Consider the following 22459-nt stretch of genomic DNA (forward strand, 5'->3'; position numbering starts at 1 on the left):
TGTTTTCCGGAACGGTTTCCGAACAGTGCCGCGTAGCCGCGCCAAACTTTGCATAGCTATGGATAACTAAATAGCGGATCGTTTAGTACCAACAATTTAGATGTACCTTATAAGGTCGCTGAACTATGGCAGGTCAAAGTCAGGCCATGGTTTCAGCAAAGTCAATTTCTGGGGAACCGTTCAGTCTAATGAAACAAAGGAGTGTTAAACGAAGCCATACATCTCTGAGATTCTTTCTTAGGCGACACGAATATTGAATGAGCAAATTAAGTTAACCTAAGGTCGGGTATGAAGGTCAGATCAAGGTCAAAACCTACCTGTTTTATTGCTCTAGGGCTTGTTGTATGGGACAGTTTTCTTGTGCTCATTTCTAATTTATTGACTGCAGAAACTGCCTTATACATCTTCAATGGACTTCTTAGAGGTCAGAATAGGTTATTGACCTAAAGTGACCCAGGCCGGCGTTTTGTTTTTAAGAAGCATATTGTTTAGCGTAATCTTTGTTGCTTATTCAAGTTCAAAATTCAGAGTAGTCCTGCATTATTTTGGTCAACACGACCTTCAAAAAGTCAAGCAAGGTCACTGACCTTAAATGAGCATGTTGCCTTTTGCTTAAAAACAGATATCTAGGTTCTGAAGGCACTTTGGAGACCAGCCTGGAATTTGACCTTGCTTGACCTTATGTGACCCGAAGACCATAACTAAGGAGCGTCAAACTTTAACCCAAAGTAGTTGATGTACAGGCCAAGATACCCTGTAAATGTGGTGTCTTTAGCTCTCTTAGTTCTCGAGATCTTAGGGGGTCAAATTGACCCCTCTCCCGAGCGAAGGGTATCAGGCCGGCCACCCGGACGCGTGTTAATAATGAAATAATAAAGCTGATCCTTTTATCTGCAGCAGACATATGGCTGGCACAAAATATACCTTAGTTTCTTTCTTTATACAGTTTGAATTTTAGCTGTTCGCACCGTTGATTTAGGTGATAAATAAGTTCATTTCTGATCAACATAATAAATCCAGTAGTGCATTCAAGCCTTTGCATAAAAGATAGTTTTAAGCCTTTGTAAAATCCAAAGCTCAACATCCTCAGCTAAATGAGCATACTTAGTCTAGTCGGCACAGTAGCCTCATAGTCAATGAAAGACAGTTGGATTTAAGCTAACTTAAAGATGTCATGCGTATTCGACTTCTATTTCCGGTCAGTCCAAATCACACGCACGCAGGCAAGCCCATAGTTGCCTAAGGCTTGTAGTCATTATTGTAGTACATCTTTGTCACTTACTGAGAGGGTAGGGTTTGGTAGGTATAGGCATTTGGCAGGGTGGTAGAAATAGCTTCGGCAAACCAGCAATTCAAGATATTTTTCCGAGAACGAAGGCTCCTGTCAGGTCCGGCTGCAGAGATGTGACTCCACTAGACTGTGGGTGAACGGTTCCCTCGTTTTCATTGATATAACACATGGCCATTTTTGTAATTGGATAAAACCTAGTCTAATCTGAAAGACATCACATCAAATGTCTGGCCTGGAAGCAACTTCAAGCAACAACCTCATTTCTTATTTAAATCTTTAAGAGTAGATCCGAGCCCTTTGACTGGACGATTTTTTATATCAACGCCCTGGTATCGCAGCGATGATACCTAGAAAAAAGCGTGGTTTCGTGTGGTAAATGTTGATTTTTCTTTCATGAAGCCAGTCGTGATAGAACAGGCACACATGTTCCCTGGTCTGGCTCACTCTTCGTGTGCTTTTTATGACCTCTGACGTCATGGTTGAAATGACATGCTACGTCTTGGGTGATGTCATACATGATGTTAACTAGGCTGTATCCCAGCGACAGCGACCAGGATTGCTTGAAACACTTGACCTTTCATAATCCGGCGATCGATTCCAGAACGGTTGGGTTTAATTGGGGCCCGCCACAGGCAGTCAAGGGAACTGAAGTCTGCGAAGTTTGGGAACCCCCGGCGATGTCGGGCTATTTCTGCGTTGTGAACTCCAGGGTAATTACCTTTCACAAGGACACGACTATCATTAAGATTTTCCAGAGAGAAAGAAAGTTATGATAAATTTAGTGTTCTTTTGCCGACAGCTATGGACCTCAAGTATGTCAGGCGCCAGGAGACACAGGTAAACACGTGCCCGGCTAACCGGTTGAATACGACGTACTCGGGTGAGGTGGAGCTTATTGACACACCTTAGTGACACGTTAGTGAGTCACCTTAGTGAGAGATCTAGAAGTGACAAATTCACCAAGTATGTGGGGCCCTTTGTGTGCTCACACTCGCTATATTTTTAGGTTATAGATTGTAATCTTGTGGTATAATAAGATCAAACAAGGTCAAAGTTGGGATACAATATCCGCAGACTTCCTCATGCAGCCAACTGTAGCCCAGCTTCACTGTCTAAGCAAGCTATCAATGGCGGCGTATCAGGCCAGTGGCCTTATCTGACTTTAAGACGATGAAGACAACTAAGCATTCAAGATGATTTTATATCTTAATTTGAAATAGCGGCAAGAACTACTCTGGGATGCTTTTGGTTCTGTTCTGTTTTGGTTCTGCTTTGGGATGCTCTTGGTTCTGTTCTGCATGTTCATCGAAGTAAATGTTGATCGAGGTCATGCTAGGTCAGTGTCCTCACTGAACTTCCAGCAATTATGATAAGATGTCTGTTGACGTTGTCATGATGAAAAATTATAAGATAGTGTCACAATTACCCCGTGCAACACGTTTTCCGAAAATGCTCTGATTTTTCCTTAGTTCTACCTTTATTCGTGGACTAAGATCAAATGAATCAGTTGCAATTCTCATCTAAATTGTTAAGTAGCTTTAGGCATCAGCACGAAGCTGTACGACTTCGTCTAAGTTTGAAAGATTCCCTTAGAAATGCCTCCGCTGACAACTACGGCCAGCCTTTGATTGCTAAGATTGCCAAAGACTTGAAGAAGTGACCCGATTTTCCACAGAAAAAGAACGGCTAGTGAATTATGTGCGGCTGTACAAAAGTTGGCATCCCTTATCCGCACCGTTCAAACGTTATTGTGAGAAAACTTTCGGGGGGATGGGTTGGGGCGGGCAGCAACTGGGTCGCCGCACGGGCACGTGATAAGCAACGTTTTCAAACAAGAATTGGTCATATCAGCGCTATCCGATGTTTCAAGATATGGTTTAAGTCAGAAGTAAACACGATATTAAACACAAAGCAACAACAATAAACAAGCAAACAAAAACATAACAACTGAGACTTATGGATACAGAAAACTCTACGAATCTGTGCAGACACTGGAGCTGAAGATATATTCAAATAATGAATTATACAAGCTCACGCATCCTAACACCCGATACGCTGCATCACGCCAAGGGCCGCTAGAAACACAGGAACTAAGCCGAAAGGCTACAATGATCCACCGAGCAGAAGAAATAAAATTGTTTATCACGGATATCAAGCATCCTGACCATTGCAGGACAGCATCTCAAGCATCACGGCTACCCAGCTCACGTCCTAACATCCAATACACGGCAATGGTATCGGAAGTGGTGCTGTACTAATTAGCGCGTTGGATTGCCCTGTGGGGGGCCTGGGTTCGAATCCCTATCGCTCCAAGGCCCCTTAGCGATAATGTGACCAATACAGCCGCTGCTGCTCCATAAAAGGGACGTGACGACTTACATGGTGTGGCCTTTTTGACAGAAAATAATAAAATGGTACTGCGATGAGAGCTGCCCAAAACACAGGCAGCTGTGCCGAAATATTTTGGCCAAGAACGAAACTTCTGGCGGCATCAGTGTTCATTACAACGAATGAGGGCCATCTCTAAAACGTGCAGTACCTAATCAGCGTTGCTCAAACAAGTTTCCAAAAAGTTTAACCTCGGACATATATTACCAACGCGCAGCGATTCTAATGCCTTAAGTTTTGCCTTGTCTTTAGTTAAAGTTGGAATCATCTGCGCTTTATTTTATAGCTGCTTGCCAATCTGTCGTGCGTTTCCCCAGTGGTGTGTACGCTCCCCGTCAACAGGCATTTCCATGGTGTACATTACATTGGCTGCGAATACTACGTTTTGTTACTCCCATATACAACTGCGCATGGCAGAGGTATAGATTGGCGAAGGACGAGATCTTATGCTCCGAGATCTTCGTGCGTATTTTCCTTCAATCCGCTGACACATATGTGACAAATTCTGCTCCCAGCTGGACATGTTGGACTTTCCAAGTCTGATCGAACTGAGCAACATGGACTTTGTTATATCTGATTCGGATTGAGCCGTCGTAGCCTCCTAGATACGATCGCCCGTATCCTTTAGGATTACCCACCTGTGTTTCGTGCAGCTCTTAGCATAGTACCGCCTATCGGGTTTTAGGATGCAGAGATCGAATTATTGACTATCTTGTATCTTTTTAAACGTACTTTGTGTTCAGATTCGGAGTATTGTCGGTATTGGATTTACATTTTTTGTTTAACCTTGTTTACTCGTGACTATGAGCACATCTCAAAATGGCGAGTACAAACAATGCAGCCAGTGCTTGCTTGACGTCATTAAACGAATATCTCTGAGTTTATGGAAGGTTAATTTCTGTCAGCAAAAACTAATACATTAACAATAATTTCTTCGCTCACAATGTCCCGCCTGTGCCATAAAAATACAAAACGGGAGATCAAGGTCTTGATGTGCAAGCAAGAAAGGCCTTGAGCTGATAGTGTTTCCACATTTCAGGCTCAGAGTTCTTACGCTTGCAGTCACCGACCTTCAATGTGCTAGGGACTGGTGCTCATGAACACAACTTGAAGCATCGAATATTGGCAAGACAACTGATGTTTACTGGATAACATCATTTAAATGGTACCCACCCGTATGCATAAGTTCGACAACTGCCAGCATAACAAGTCTGAACTCATAATGCCTATATGGTACAAGCAGGGCCTTCTCTGCACACATAACTAAGAAACCATCTAAATACTAACAATTTATCTTGCCCAAATCTATGGCAATAAGACCTCACAAGTCATTGCTGTTCTTTATGCAGTTTATTTTCATCGTGAAATTTACTTGAATATCCAGGCGAACGCCACTCTTGGTCACAGCGTGCCTGGTGGCTTCCATGCAACGCTAAGCAACAATAATCGGCGTCTAATAAGTAACAAAGTTCGTTCGCGGACCGGGGCTGTGTTAGATAGGTAGCATGGGCGTAGGACACGGAGGCGGGGGGAAGGGGGGGGGGCAGGGGGGCCATGGCCCCTCACTTTTCAAGGTGGGGGGCCAGCAATGTTAACTGTCCGCTCCCCCACTTTTCAGATTAAGGTTACATTTGGCTTACTTTTGCACTGCATTAAACATGCATGCCGATTTACATAGTTCACCAGCTATCTCCCTTAAGATGTGTCATCTTTTTCGTTTGCTCATCGCCCATTGCTTGGTGTTACAGCCGCACGACCTGGAGACTACAACGCCGAGCTTCGAGGCTGTTATTGCTATGACTTGCGAGCATGCAATATTCAACATCAGATTACGTAGTTTTCTTATCAGTAATCAGCTCTGACAGGATCTTGAGCATTTTAAGGCGAACATGGGTTAGTCATGTTAACACAAATAACCCAATTTCATCTACAATCTACAGTCAGAGAGAACTCAATATCTCTGAAGAACACAGGAAAACGAGGAACTGGAATCTATGTGACAACTATCGGACTACCTGCGGTGATCAGGGATGTTGTTGTATCAATGAGGGCTCCTGTGCTGATCCGGGGCTAGCTGCGCGGGTCAGAAGGTCTCCCGTGTCAGGGATGGGAGCAATGTGACATGATATACCATGCTAATGCCTCCGGATCGACCAGGAGATCCCGCCCCGTGCCACAGCAGAATGATAGCCAGAAGACATTGCGATGGGGACGGAATGGCCCCTCGGCTCTTGACCGGGAACGGTAATGTACCCCTGGTTGTTGTACTCAAGAGGCCCTTGCCCGGAAGGAATAAGGGGCCTTATTATTGTTGAGTAGAGTGGGGGGTCTCATAATTGTTGAATAGGGTTGGTCAAAATTCATTTTAGAAATCAGCAAGGTCATACCATGTTTGACTGAGAATCGTTTATTTTACCGAATGGATTAGTTGAAACAAATTACATTATAAGGTTTGAACATGTCCGCCCAAAACCTCGAGAGCAAGGACGAGGAAGGCATGGGCTACAGTTTCCGTAAAACCGAACCGCTTCAGCCGCTGCAAGTGCCACCAGACGGCGAGCGCCGTGTTAATCTGTCTTCTGTATAGATAAATAGCTGCGAAAATACGAAAAATGGAGATTTTCCTTTAACTCTTCCAGTTCAACCACCACATTCCAGCCCCACTTCGCGGTGCCTTAAGGGCCAATCCGTTCTTTTCATCAGTCTAAAAATTGCACACGTGAAATATGCTGCTCAGACTGCCTTCTAAATGCAAGATCTGACGTCATGAAGCGTCCATGGATACTTTTTCAGAAGCGTGGTCATTTTCGTTCACACGTTGGCCACACTTAATATTGGCTGCTAGGCTGACTCTGCACAACCCGCAGAGACTGCAGCGCCTGGGTTAGAGGCTTGTGTTTCTCAAATTTTCGAGTGCGCATGCTCAAAATTACGTCACATAATTTGTATTACTAGACGATTGAAGTATTTAAGGGTAATAATTTCAGGAGCGTCATCATTTTCGTCCACCGTTGGGCCACGGCTAAATATTAGCCACTGGGCTAACGCTTCGTGGGCTATGGAGAATGCAACGCCTGGTGTCGAGGTTTTTGTTGCTAAGATTTACGAGCGCGCATGTTAAAACACACGTTACATAAATTTTATCACTAATCGATTCTGACTGAATGGTGAACATATTCGAGCAAACATGGCTTGGCCATGTTGATACACATTGTTAACCACTCGATCTGCAGTCAACTTTTCATCTTCAAATTTGGATTGAAAACATCGATCTACAATCCACCTTCGAGATGCCCTCAATGCCTGTAGAACCCAGATAAAAAATTGGCAAAGCTTCTGAATTCTATCGAACTTACCATTGTAAATTAAGAGCTCCGGTGATTTATTCCATGCGGTCGTTCAACGCCTGATTTCTACAGTTTATAAGCCTCAAAATACAAATAGAATTGACCTCACGGTGGCTCCTGGTTTCTGTTCTGGTTACAAGGTGAAAATAGCAATAAAGCGAAGAAAACTGTGCCACTTGTTAACAAGTAAGCTATATCCGGGGATTTTGGGGGATCACCATAAGATGGGCTTTTGTCAACCTATTGTTCCTCCTCGGCAAGGCTCTGGCTACGCCTCTGCCTACACACAAAAGCAGATCAAGTCGTATACGTTGCATGATGGGCAATGAAGCGTCCGTTGGGCCAATTCATCCCTAAGGCAGACAGCTTCCCGGAGTTTTTTTTTCTGCGATGGTGTGGTGTGGGGGAAGATAGTTCGGAAAAAGATACTGTTGCAGGTGTCCAACACGTGTTTCATACACCATGTAGTAGTAACGCTGGTCCAAAAGTATGCAACAAAGTAGCCACACGATCAGTTCGCAGTCAGTCATGTGGGAGACATCCGGGCCAGGGCAATGGCCGCCGACGGCGGACAGGAGCAGGGCCTTAATAAGGAACATATGGCAGATGGGAGTTATTATGTGGCTTGATGCTTAAAATAGAATCTCCAGTTTTATGGCTTTTGTCACATTGTTTCTGGCAGTTTCAAGCTTCCGAATTTGTTTCCGCCTAAAATGCTGCGACAAGTCTGTTCTCTTGAAAAGCAGCCAGTGAAATGAATGCGCATGAAAAATCTGTCGCACTGTTAGCCATCGATCCACTTTCAAAAGTCTCACCAGCCTATATCCAGACCGTATTTTGGCACCTACACTGCGGATGCAGATGCTTCCTTAATGACCCAAAATGCCCACCCGCTCGTGGAATTTCGTCTCCCCAGAAAAGACAATGTTAAAATGGGCGAATAATCTAGGGAAGCTGGATAGCCTTATTTGCCAAATGACAGATGAGTCGGATAGGTAAGATTGTGCACCACTGATAAACAGCTCTAGATGCACATCTAGCATAGCAGCCATGACGTTTGAATAAAAAGCGATAACGACCTCCACCCCTACACACACACACACACCCCCGCCGGTCATTGGGCTCGTTTTCCAGAAAAAAGTTCCTGAAGTGCACCCTGAGTTTGCCCCCCCCCCAACTTTTTGAAACGTTCCTACGCCTATGGTAGGGAGCGGACTGTACATAGCGTAGTCGAGCTGACGTCGGCAGTACAAATATAGCTCTCCGAGTAAGTGTCGCCTCAGTGGCATCCCTCTGACTTGGTGAGAGGAAATACCCATGTTGAGGGTCCAGAGCGAGCAGACCCAAACTTTTCGGAACGTTCAGGCGGTTTTGACTTCATCTTCACGTGCGACTGCTATTGGCTGACAAGTGACGAGTGGAAAGCTAATGCATGCGGTCGGATGTCAGACGAAAATAGCGCGGATGGTCTGCTCTTCCCAGAACTCCGAAGAGTTTAAAGTTTCGCTTTAGCCGAAACATGAAGTCTTGTGGCCTAATCGACTCCGCGGGCGGACGACAACGTCATTAATTACATCTGCCACTTCGCCTCCACGAGTTGGTGCATATATCAGTGGCGGCATGGCGGTGCTGCTGACGGGCTGTGACCGTTCTTCTCTCCACCCACCCGCACCACTCAGCCCAGTCATACGATTCCTAAAGCACGAACAAGCGTGGAGACTACAGGCTGTCAGATTGGCCAGTTGCAGCCGGAAGGTCACCCCAAACGTCTTGTAGAAGTTCATATGCTTTCATATATATATATATATATATATATATATATATATATATATATATATATATTAAAGCTGTGGAGCCAAAAGAGCAGCAATAGAGCTTCTGACAGGTGACTAAGTGGGGCGACAAGAGACTATCAATTAGATGGATTGTGTGGGTTTCTTCGATACGCCATTCTCCACAATAGAATGTAGGCGCTGATCACATTTTCAAGTGGGGCTTCAAGTGCAAAGTATTCTTCGTCAGGAGTCAGGTTCTTAAGCACGCACCGACAGCGGACTTCTGGCATGAACCACTGCTCTGCGTTGCTGCACGAGCACACAATAAGTTTTCAACTTAGTTATGCTGTCAACGCGCAAGCCTGGTCTAAAAGCCAGGGAATGCTCACACACACCCAGCACACAACTGAAACCTTTGTTGAAAAATGCCCCGCCCCACCCCCACCTCATCGCACGACTGAGTCGTGCAGCAAATCGCAGACCCCTTCATTAGGTACACTTTATGTCATGCCCACTGATCACGAGAGGCCCGTGCTCATAAGCTCACAAGTCGCCCGTCCTGGAACGGCACGTCAGGCCCGACAAAGGGCTGTTACCCGACCCGACAAAAAGCGTCGTCACGTGGCCGTTGACATTTCACGTGGTAAACGCGCCACTTTGTCGCATGATTTCCGCCGTTATCAGCGTTCGGCGCCGGGTAATGTGCGCCGCGCCGGGCCAGTCGGCGTCCGTCGACAGCTCGCTGTCCGCTTCCTGCCCAATTAGTCGGCGATAAAGCCGAGGGTCCGCTCATGGACGTCGGACACGCCCACGTGAGTGTCACAGTATCGGGTGGCCTGAGTCAGGCCCGTTCCTGGTGGACGGGACCCCCACTGAGCCTGTCTTCGAACCCCCACGATGTCAGACGGGGGGTTCAGACGCACCGGTCCCGCTCACGCCAGCGTTTGATCGCCGACTTTCTCCTAAGCTGGCCAGTAGCTTTTTGCGACGAGGCTTGAGCTCATCGCTAAGTTTGCCGGATAGTGCGCACCGAGACGAAGCTTCTCTTTGAGATTTCCAGCCGAATGCATGTCACCGACCCGACAGTCATGCTGTAGCTGCGTGGCCACAGCACCGACCCGACAGTCACGCTGCAGCCGCGATGGCCACGCCAGATGTCACGTGCTGAGACTTGACCTGGTCTGACGCGGAGTCGCAGGATGCTGCCCATCCCCGGAGTGGTTCGGACCGCGAGGAAGGCTGTGACCCAGGGTCCTGGTACGGGACGCGGCGTGTTTCCATTTCAGCTGGCCATCTGTGTTAACTGGAACTGGCACGTGGCGGTGTGCTCCAGGGCTCGATCCAGGTAGAACGCCGCCCTTGGAACTACCACCTTCCCATCACGGCCAACAACGATTAAATTGCGGGGCCGTCGCGCAAAAGCAATTTAGGGCTCGATCGAATTACCGGCGATCGCCGCTGATGCGCCGATCATTTGCCGGCCAATTGATCTAATCAGCTGTTGCAGGGGGTCACGTAGCTCCGCGGCAGAAATAGCGCGCCGCCGCGGCAAAGTGGCGCACTCAGCGGCGGCGCGATCCTATCGGCGATGATGGATGAGATCGTGTGTGAGGAACGGCCGCCGCCGGCCACGCGCCGCTGAATAGGTGCAGAGGCCGCATCCATCGCGCCAGGATCGTGACGGCCCGACTGATCTATTCGACGCTGGATTACGAGGCTGCCAGCGGCACTGCGGTGGTCAGCTGGCGCAGACCGCCTGCCGCCAGCGCTCTGGACGCGTACACGCGCCGCAGGTCATGATCAGATGCCCAGGTCGAGGTCGAATCTCACGGCCGCTGGATCTTCACGTGGGGTCATCGGGTCACGCAGCAGCCTGGCCGGATGTGTTTCGCACGGGGATGAGTCACCCGTCACGCATCACGCGATGCAATCGAGCAGCGGGTTCACTCACACGTGACGGCGCCCGAAGGCATGGCTGAGGCCGGTTCGTTATCGGCAGTCTTCGGAGCCGGGTGATCCACTCGTTCCCAGCCGGATGGAGCTCATTACGAGCTTCCCTGACGTCATCCATCCAAATGGATATGTCTCATGAGCTGGCGGTGACCATTCGCTAGCCATTGGCCGAGCCGGCCGCCGCCCACACCCGGCGGCCATTTCACGCCGTCTGATCGCGGCTGGACCTACATTGCTCGTGCGATATCAAAAGGTTTAACGGATTCAAATGGAGCCCAGATAGTTGGTGGAGACGGGAGACTTGGGCGTACCTCTGAGCCCACTGATGGAATACCGCGACAGCCAGGCAAAACGAAATGAAGTAATTGCAGGCAATCTGGGATCGGGAAGAGAAATTGCCATTTAATGCCTCCAAACAGCAGGGGCCGCACCACGGGTCATACAGTAGCAGACGCGGCACTACGGATGTGAGTTGGGAGGCGGGAGGCAGGATCTTTAAGGAGTCCTCCCGGAACTTCTGGGCAGTGTCGTATTCGAGGCGAAAGGTACTGAGGGCAAGCAATCCTCTATGACACTGTCACACGCATCACATGCAAATAAAAAAGTGTGCGCAATAAAAATAAAACACAACGGGGCCGTCCAATGACCCAGCGAAAGATCTCGATAACCTAAAACGTGTCTCCTGCAGCACAGAGGGGCCTCCTTATCCTGCATAGGATGCTTCTGATTCATGAAGAGGACTTCCAAATGTGGCTAACAGGTTCAGGTGTCGCAAAACAGGGCATCCTGATTCGGAAACGCGGCCAACTGATGAGGAGGGGCCTCCTGCTCCAGACATGAGCCTCCTGTATGTGGAGGGTGCCTCCTACCTCACGGCAGGGAAAGAACAATTGCCTTCTCCCCTTGCTGCCCTTGTACAGTAGCCAGAATGCCCAAACATTGTGCGATGCCTTCGAAGAAAATAGCGTATAACAGGAGACTTTTGGCAGGGCTGCAAAAGTCTGATGATTAGTTCAGGGACTCCGTAACATGTGCTTTCTAATGTCCACGGGGTGCAAACCTATTACTGCCAACCTATCTCGTGAGTTATAATCACTACGCCCATTGGCTTGATAATTTAGCCATATGGCGGTTGGCAAATGACGGCGGTTGGCGGTCAGCCGGACGCCACTATCCTGCGTAGGTCACCTGAGAGTCTGTGCAATCCAAGCGCTCGTGGCCGCTGACAAGAATGACAGTGCTGTGTGTGTGTGTGTTGTGTGTGTGTGTGTGTTGTGTGTGTGGTGTGTGTGTGTGTGTGTGTGTGTGTGGTGTGTGTGTGTGTGTGGTGTGTGTGTGTGTGTGTGTGTGGTGTGTGTGTGTGTGTGTGTGTGTGGGTGTGGTGTGTGTGTGTGTGTGTGTGTGTGTGTGTGTGGTGTGTGTGTGTGTGTGTGTGTGTGTGTGTGGTGTGTGTGTGTGTGTGCTGTGTGTGTGTGTGTGTGTGTATTGTTTGGTAGTTGTTGATGTGCTTGTATATATCTGTAGAAATGCCGTCTGTGTGTGTATTGTTTGGTAGTTGTTGATGTGCTTGTAATCTCTCTGCAGAAATGACAGCGTCTGTGTATGTGTATTGTTTGGTAGTTGTTGATGTGCTTGTAAATATATATGTAGAAATGACAGCGTATCTCAGATCGTGCCGTCCATAGTAACGAACCGTATTGATATAGTTTTCGCGGGCTGTTTATGCACACAGGTTGAACACGTTTGATTTCCGTGTACGTGAATGCGATGATTGCACGAAAAAGCACAAACGGTAGCTTACACCACAAGCGCAAGACAGACTCTCAGGCGTGCTTGCACCCGAAGGCCTCGAGCACGTGACTGCGTCAGGGCCACCAGTGGTATGGCTGGCCTGCGAACGTGACAAAGTCCTTCATCCCGGGTCGGTGACGGCGCCCGGGCGGGCCGGCCCGCCCATCCCAGCCGACGAGCGGCCGTGTTTTTTATCGCCCACTCAACAGCCCAACTGCCGGGGCCGAGCTGGTCGTCAGAGATCGCAGCGACCGCCGGCCTGACGACCGAAGACGAGACGAGAGCTGCAGGGGCAAACTGTTGACGATTCCGTTACCATGGCGGAGAACGGGAGCGGTTCAGACGCAAAGGGAGGATGCAAGGGCTTCTGTCTGACCAGAACATAGAAGACGGCACGGGGCGTTAAGAAAAGCAGCGGTCGATCCCGTTCTGACGACGGCAGACGAAATGGGACTGGGTGGTCAAAGAAAGCAACAGGAGATCCCGTTCTGACAACAAAAGACGACACGAAGGTCAACAGCTTCGCAACAGTTTTGGAGGCTTAACAACATGGCTTGGGTCGGAGTTCAGTTGGCTGCGAAGACCCGGCAGCTAATGTCTGCAGCTTGTCCATGGGCGGTCCGCTGATTTGTCGCTGAAACATTTAAGTAGTGGAACGATCCTACCTTTGAAGGTATGACTTCATCATATATACATACACACACACACACACACACACACACACACACACATATATATATATATATATATATATATATATATATATATATATATATATATATATATATATATATGTATATATATGTATGTTTGTATGCATCATGCGCAGTCAGTGTCAGTTTCTGTTAGTGTGATCACCAGACTGTCATTTTCCGGACATCACACAGAGGCTCAAAAGACATGAACTTTCTCCTACATTTAAACATGATTTAACTTGAGAACCTATTCTATGGTACCGTATTCACAACTCCCACAAACACAGCTTTGAAGAACGCACTTATTGATGGGCACATTCTCCTTTGTTGACAGAATAAAGTTTATGTAAACGCAGGCTGCAAACTCATCTGATTTTAAAGACGCCAAGATTGGTTAAACAATTCGAATGACCAACAGGGACGTATTAGCTTTAGTTAGCATTCCAAAACTCATTCAGATTTATGTTAGTGTTTTAAAACGACCAAAGGGTTTTGAGATTGAACGTCGCACATCTGAAAACGATATGCAGCGCCTTGTTAAAATCCTCGTTCCGTTCCGTCTCGTTTACCTTATCTCCTTGTTTTTGTCTCCTCTCATTCTCGTTCTTGTTCTCGTCTCGTTATCTCGTTCCGTCAACGTCCTGCGAATATTTCTGTATGATCTCCCTGTTTGTATTCCAAATCAAGCCAATGTTGCAAAATCAAACGATTCTGAACACATATTGTGTCGCAAAAGTTCAGAATTAAAGCGATGATGGTGTGCGCACATGAATGAGTTAGACTTAAACTGCCCCGTCTTACACTCCTGTGGACATTAACACGACTATGGATGTCGACGCCCATCGTCGGCTAGTTTTGTGAGATGAATACTTACTTGCTGCGGGTGTGAGCTGCGCCACGGCCTATTTTGTATGTTAGCGTTGCACATGCAATGGATCGTAAGCCTCTGACTTGCCATTACATTGTATGTGCCTGTCGGCTTACGGCAGTCCGCGTAAATGCCACGGACGCTAGCCTGGCCACGTAGCGGCAATAGCACTGTGTGATGTATTGCACTGTTATGATGCGATAGGGCTGGTTTAAATCCGTAAGAGCCCCTTTTAGCGGTGAAATTTCTGGTTATCAATCGAAGCATATCACGGAGCGTGCCATCACCGTTGCAATCCCTGGTGGAAACGAGACAGGGGGGGGGGGGGGGGGGCAATGACGTGTTACTGCTGCGTGCGTCGAAACCAAATCTGTTGACCATCAGCTCAAGATGTGTGACCACGTTTTTGAGAACTGTAACAACTCGGCCACTTCGTCATTTTTGTGAGTAGTTTGGTGAGTGGAATGGTGAATGAGCGGAGTGGCTTCTGACCGCGCGGTAACGATAGCAACGGATCGGAGTTCTCGGGACGCCCGGAAGACATCCTCCGCGGCGCCTGACAGATCCATGCTGCGCGAATTTAACCGCTCGTTATCTGCCCCAGTTAATTAGCGCTTAATAGCTTCACAGAGCGCGGCCACTAATTGAATCCAGACCGGACGCGCTGGCGATGGGCCCGGACGCTGGTTTGGACAGACGGTCTGGCCGCTGGTTTGGACAGACGGCCCGGCCGCGTCGAGTTTGGACGGCCGCGGTGCTCCGCCGCCTATCGGGAGGCGGGGGGGGGGGGGCTGGGGAGGGGGCGACGTCATGGACACTGCCTCCGGTGAGCGGTGAATCGTGGCGTCTGATGCGCGTCATAACCAGGCTGCTGGGGACTGTGTGGCACATGACCACGCTCGATTTCAAGATAGTATTTACAAATGCGGACAGCTCCGACTCCAGCAGCTAGACGCGCAGCGTTTTTTTTTTATTCACGGAGTGACACCATGTGCGGCATGATGAAATGAGGCTGGAGTATTCCTTACCAAAATTTGCAATCACCGTTTCTACCTTACAAAAGAACTAGCACTGCTGAATGCCCATCGAGACATACAGTTCCTTTAATGCGCCATATAAAGTAAGAGTGAGGAGAGGCTACGGTGGGATTATCTGTTCTTTCTTTCCTTTAAGCTTCGCTTCTCTTTTGCAGGAACAGTTCGTGCCCGATATGTAAGCGTTGAACACCAGAGACCTAGTAGGTAGGTGTGTTCGTTCTTTCCGTGCCATGGTGTAAGTGGCCGTAAACGGACTGGGACCACGAGAACGGCGGCAACATGAGTGTATAAGAAAATATTTAGATTTCCACTACTGAATTCACCAGCGGCGAGCATCCGTGTTAAAATAAGAGAAGTTGAAACGTCATTAAATGCATCAGTTTGACCTAAATTTGCTCATAGCATGAACATCAGTTGGCAATGGATAATCTTGGGCCATGTAAAACAGCAGCAGCTGACATCCGAACACAACACACCCTTTATCCATGAACATGGAGAATATTTACGAGCACCGTTGCCCCAGCCCATTACCATGAACCATCACCACCAACGCTTTCGTAGGTCACATGACATTAATATACTTGCAACCATAGCTTGCCATCAGGTGCATTTTGATGATGGTTGGCTTTTAAGCTTGGTATCCAAACTCATTAAGTCATTAATTGTTCAACTGACGCTGACACATATTAATTTGTCGTCCCGTTTTCGTTTGCTAGAAGTTGGGGTGAGGCAGCTTAAAAGACAACAGGCTGGATCAATGCAGATATTGTGGAGTGCTTGTGAGCCTGCATGTGCGCCAGCGTGGGCAGAAAGCTGCAGTCAAGTGGTGAGGACAAGACCGACTAACCCGTCTGCAAAAGTTTTTTAAACTTCACAGCGAGGGCTATTTTCGGCCGAAGAAAATATGACCACACCAGTGATTTCTAAGAGATCTTCAATGGCTTTCAGCAAAGCATATGTACTTGAACCACAGCTTCACCCTTCTCAGAACAATGTTGACAGCATCTGAACTCGAGACAGTCGCGTCACTCGCTCTGGGCCTTGCTACCAGGCATACATTCACCGTCGCACCGCTAAATGTTGTGATGGGCCCGATGAAATGATCAAATGATTGCAATGCCAAAACTTCTCTCTCAATCGCCATCTCTTTTATTTTGTGTCCATTCCTCTTAGCTGCAGTCATTAAACCCAGATATCGCAGAAACCGCAGCCCATATGTGTTCTTCAATTTTCCATATCTTCCGGCCTTTACGGATTCACACGAACTTAACTGTCTGGCTGGCATGACGCTCAAGTTGAAATCAAGTGTTTTGTGCTATGTTTCCATCACAACCATTATCACCATCTCTGTATTCCACCACCAGGGTGTTTATCATGCTACCAATATCGTCAAAATATTATGGTATTTTAATCAACATCGTTATTTAAAGGTCTGGGGTGTGAGCAGCGGGGATTACAGTTCCATTCGTTTCATTCAGCAGACACTCTCCTCCTCGTATGGCCTTTTCCCTAACGAGGGCTCTTTCGACGCGCCTGGTTCGACGTATTTTTCTCCCGTCGAAAATTCGAGGACGCCACGGATTTTAGTCGCATATACTGGTGTATTTAATGTAGGGTCACCTTTCCTTTTTGGCGCGACATTTATGCTTTCATTGGCATCGCGCACACGCCTGTCTGGATTGGTAGGCTGTCCCGCTGAACATGCATGTTTGACGGCGCAGCAGCATGCAGTATTCCACATTCGTGCGGGTTTTGAATCGAACAGTCATGTTGAAGATCCTTCGCTGCAGTTCACGGCCCTGCCCTTCGTAAGACCTAAGCCCTTCTAGTTGCTGTGCTACACACCTGCTAAGATGTGCAGAATATTTCAGGGAGACTTTTTTCAGGGACACTCAGGCATTCATGACACCACGTCATTCAAATCCTGCTATTACAATCGCCTATGCGGCGATCACGGCCAAAACACATATAGTTGTCGAATCGCTTGTATCTGGCGCTCGTGGATGACTGGCGTGGCGTTCGCCCCAATGACACATATCAAGAATATTTCGGTCAGGTACGCCTGGAATATCTATGCTTTTATAATGATGCAAAGTCATGTAACTTCTCCATGCATCTATGTCATGTCCTCAGTCGTATTAAACAGGCTAATCATAAGCATGAGCTGAAATGCAGCATCGTGAGACAAACGCAAGGTAAGAAAAGATACCAGTCAACATATGGCAGCCCCTTTCCATTTTGATTTGGTTATCAGGCAAACATCGGTCCATTTTACGTCCGCAATGTTCCTGGCTTGTTTGGATGGCTGTTCTCATGTCTAATACGGCCACCCCGAGCTAACTTTTCAGGCTTCATAGCAGACATGCGGGAAACGGTCCTTGTATCAGCGGTGTACTTTGTAAGAGGCGACCCGACGTGATCAATGGACGGATGATCACCAACCGGACCATGAGCTTCTTTACCTTGGAGCTTTACGGGCTTGATGGCGTTGGCTTAATTTGTGATATTCAGTTCGTAAGTCGATTACTTTTCAACCACATGCTGCTCATTGTCGCTGTGTGGGGAAAATGCTCTGTAAGGATCTACCTGGCGAATTCTGTTCTTCACAAATTAGGTTAGTGTATGACCTCGCCTTAAGCCTCGCGGTGTCGCACTCAGTGGCTCGCGCGGCCGCTGCAGCAATAAGAACACTAATCCACCAAGCGTGCTCTGTTAGTTGAACTATATGTGGCAGACGTCTGGGATTTGCCCTGGGCGGGCCCGGCTGTACAGCGGACCAGGCACAACTGCACACTTTTTGGCACAACTGCCAAAAAGTCCTCCGGCCCAAGAGCCCATCATCTTCAGGGTCTCGGGCATAGCCCAAAAAAGTCCCCTTTAGCGGCACCACTGTCACGGAGAGTGTGTCGATACTACTCACTGATACACCCCAAAGCTCATCGGTGTCCGCAGATGCGGGCTGGGTTGAAGTGTTTCAGAGACTTTATCAAATCAGCAACGGCAAGTTTGCAAGAAAAGCGCATCCACGTTAACTGACAAACCAGGACCTACCCTTTCAACCATTTCAGGGCTTCATAACGCTGGTTCACATACAGACGCGCACTTATATACACGACATAAATTCGCAGGTTTGTGGGCTCGGTTTACTTTTGAGACTAAGGGGTCTGGTTGTAGATACCAGCACTTACATAAAGCAAAGGGCAACAGACGTCCGTCTGTCCAACTATTCACGCACTATCAACCTTTTCACTACCGTCCTCACTGCCATCCGTCGCCGGGTCAAACTACTGCGTATAGGACCAGTAATGTGAAAGGGTAAATCGCTTGTGTTCCGCACTAATTGTGTGTGGACGGCGCTATTTGTCGAACGCCGACGTGCCGTTTGCAGTGATTTCTGAGACCGGCCCTTTCCATCTCTGTGGCAACAGACGGGAAGGACCAAATTAGTGATTCACATACACACAACACACACACCACACACACACACCACACACACACACACAACACACACACACACCACACACACACACACATACACAGTATCTTACAGCGTTAAGCACGCTTACAACGCTTCAAGCCGACGCGCTTTGGCCAGTAGCCAGCAGACCTCTTCATGTCAGCCAGGCCAAAACCATTGCGACCTTAGGCGTTCCTGCATGCCTTATCCTCACACACACACACACAACATACACAGACACACACACACACACACACCACACACACAACACCACACACACCACACACACACACACACACACACACACACCACACACACACACACACACACATACACAGACAACACACACACACACACACCACATATATATATATATATATATATATATATTATATATATATAATATATATATATATATATATATATATATACATATATATTTACCGTATATATTATATCATATATATATATTATATATATATATATTATGTATATATTATATTAATATATATATATGGTATATATATAGATATATATATATATATATATATATATATATTTGACCGTTGGATTGCACACTTCACCTTGGATTCAGAGTGCTTGCCAACAAAGCCTGTTGTCTGAACCCAGCAATCAAATTTACGATTTCTGTACGTCGCAAAATTTGCCATTGAGGTATTTGGTCGGACAGGGTACTGGGATAGTTTTGTATCTTACAGCGTTAAGCACGCTTACAACGCTTCAAGCCGACGCGCTTTGGCCAGTAGCCAGCAGACCTCTTCATGTCAGCCAGGCCAAACCATTGCGACCTTAGGCGTTCCTGCATGCCTTATCCTTTCGTTAAGACAGCTCGTTTTGGCATATTTGAACCAATCTGTATTCATATTTGCGGTCGCGTAGCCGACACGTCCACACGTCCTGGCGGCTATTACTGCACCCTTCGTGACGATTATCATTTCAGGAAAGTAGGGGAGAGCACACTTAAGGCAGGACCACGCATGCCCCTTTGTGTTGTCCTTTTGAGGACCACCGACCGCGTCAAAGAGCAGGGTGAACATATGCCGGATGTGGTAGGCAACAAACTGAGATTTTTGAGAGCCAGTTGGTGACAAAATTTCGAAACTAAAAACACATTTCAACAGGCCAAAACATATGACAACAGACCCCCCAGCTAGATGAAACTCAAGCTTATTAGTCTGTATCGCTAACGCTCGCAGTGTGAGCATGTGTAGAGCACATGTTAAAACGTTGAGGTTTCGGTATATGAGCAAGTTGAGCCATAATATGCTGCCATAGCATGCTAACATAGTAGCTTCAATCAGGATAGCTTTCAGCAGGTAAGGGGAATATAGCACAAATTATACTATAGCAGTGCTGGCGTCACAGATCAGTTGTAACACAGTGTCCTGGTGCTCCTCAGATTAGTGTTTTTCACAGTTTCTTTAGTCAAGATTCCCTTAAAATACTTAACAGCATAGAGTACCAAAGAACTGAGCTTACTACTAGTCGTAAGAATTGCAGCTGGCTGCAGCATCTCGCGGCGACGGTGATCATTTTGCGACGCAACGTTTTAAGCCGTCGTGCCATTTGAGACAGATGAGCTTGATTGCTCTCCACGCGGTAATGCGCTAGGTTCAGTGCAATGCTGTAGGCTGCTGGTGGTTGTGTTCATGCCGTGAGGAACTGGCAGTCTAGAAGAACGTAGCAAATGGTCAGCTTTTTAAGGCAATAGCGTTAAAACGCCCTGCTGATCAAGAAAGATTGTAGTTTGGTGATGCCTGATTTGTAGCTACAGAGGCAAACGGAGGACTTTGGAGCAACACATGCCTAGGGTTCATCCAGGACCTCCTGCTGCTAAGAGGAACGGCCGCTTTGAGGTAAGAGGCCGAACATCACTAGTGTAGACCTTTCACATCGCCCGTCGCACCTCAGAGAAAGCGTACTGATCGGTGGACACAAAGCGTGTCTGAACACTTCACCCGTGGCAGACTAAAGTGTGAGATAAAACGCTTTTAATTCTCATCATATTGCACAAATGAAGGTGTTGGGTGTGCTAAAAAATGTTGTTTACATCTGTTGATGCCAATATTGCATGGGCTTTGCTCTAAAAAGTTGGGATCATGTTAGGAAGGGCGAGTTCTGCACCGGTAACGATTATGCAAAGATAGTGAAGGTCGCCAACGCTTCCAACTGATTGTACGATGACATCACAAAACTAAAAGTGATACTTTCTCCAGGGTCTTGTAAATCCATGCCATCGGTAAATGTACGTCTACAGGGATGCAGTTTTTCAAAATGCGTAGGGGTGAGAGAGGGAGGGTCTATGCAAAAGAAAAAATGACTGAGCCTACCTCCAAAATGCACTTAGATCAGTTTGCTCCCCAGATTTGGCACGCTTTCTTTTCACTGTTGGGAGCAGTGCTATAGTATCTCAAAAATAGTTTTGAAGGCTAAACCCCAAAGTTATAAACAATGAAACATGATGGATAAAAAGCTGACTGAAAATAGGAACCTTCATCACTAGTTAAAGGGTACGATCCCCGTCCTCTCAACTGAAAGGAAAGTAAACGCCTCTATGCTAGTTATGTTAACTGTGCCCTTATCTGACAACTTTATTAGTCTGATCTCAACCATCATTCAGTGTTTCATGGCCAGTAAATGACAGTTTAGTGCAGATGAACTTGAGAAACTAAAATGTTTGGTGGCCATACCACACTTCAGTTCATTTGTCTTTGTTTTTGTAGTTTATAGCTATGAGAGTTATATTGCAATGGCTTCTGAAAGATTTGGCTGTAGATAACAAGTTAAATCATTTCAAATTTTGTCGGTGACAGAAAAGACACCTTTTCACCCCCCGCTGGAGAGTAATTTTGTCCTGATGAGAAGGGTCCAGTGTTAAACAGTTTCCCTCAGGCCCGACCTGGCCCTGGAATACACTGTGCCAGTCTTTCCGCCAAGGAGCTGTGAATATCAACTGACAGTAAACGCCAGCGAACAGGGCGGCGCGCGGTAGCGTTGCAGACAGCCACGCCCGAATGATCGTAGAAGATTTACGCGGGTTCCATCTTATGCACTTTGAAAATCGGATTTTGCCTAGGTATTTTAAGGTCTCCGTGTTACTTCCCGCATCAACAAGGGTGACTGGGGAAAGTGATTATTGCCGAACTACACTACGACGGGTGTTGCACGGTAAGAAGCGCCTGAAGCATCGCATACCTTTCTCCACTTGCAAACCTCGGTGGCGACTTTGTCATGAGGGTCAGGAAAATATAACTCCATGGCAGGCTTACAAGTGGCTGAGAAAAACCTAAGGCAAGAAAGATGCGCGCCATGTGGCAGACGTTCGGCTATTGCCGTGGGTGTGTTAGACCTCACCCCACGCGGGAGGCGAGGCTTCAGGCAGAGGGCATCCCGCCACCGGGGATTGGGCTGTCATGAGCCACAGGGTGTCTTCACAGTATGGCCAGTACGGAATATGTCAGGGCTATGCATTGCAGACAAAATATCAACCTGCTGGTGCAGGAGCTGTGTAGATAAACTAGTAGTAAAAATATTATTTCAAAGGTGGCACACTCAGACTTTGTTTGCTTGTCCAAGGTTGTAAAACCGTATTCTGGTCCGCTGTTTGGAGCCATATAATGTAAAGGGGCTATTTAAATTGATAATATGAATGCTGCTGCTGCTAATAAGGCTCTATCATTTAAACTGTGTTGAAAAGTCACACCAAGTTTCAAATGATATGGATGCATAACATGTGATGTACGGTAAGCACATTTTAATTGATGTTGAATGCAGTTAGATTTTGATATGTTTTAGAAATGCATAGCAATCGTCATTTGTTTTTAACCCAAGATTTC

Source organism: Pollicipes pollicipes, unplaced genomic scaffold, assembly GCF_011947565.3.
Source record: "Pollicipes pollicipes isolate AB1234 unplaced genomic scaffold, Ppol_2.1 Scaffold_4002;HRSCAF=4701_pilon_pilon_pilon, whole genome shotgun sequence".
Lineage (NCBI taxonomy): Eukaryota > Metazoa > Arthropoda > Thecostraca > Pollicipedomorpha > Pollicipedidae > Pollicipes > Pollicipes pollicipes.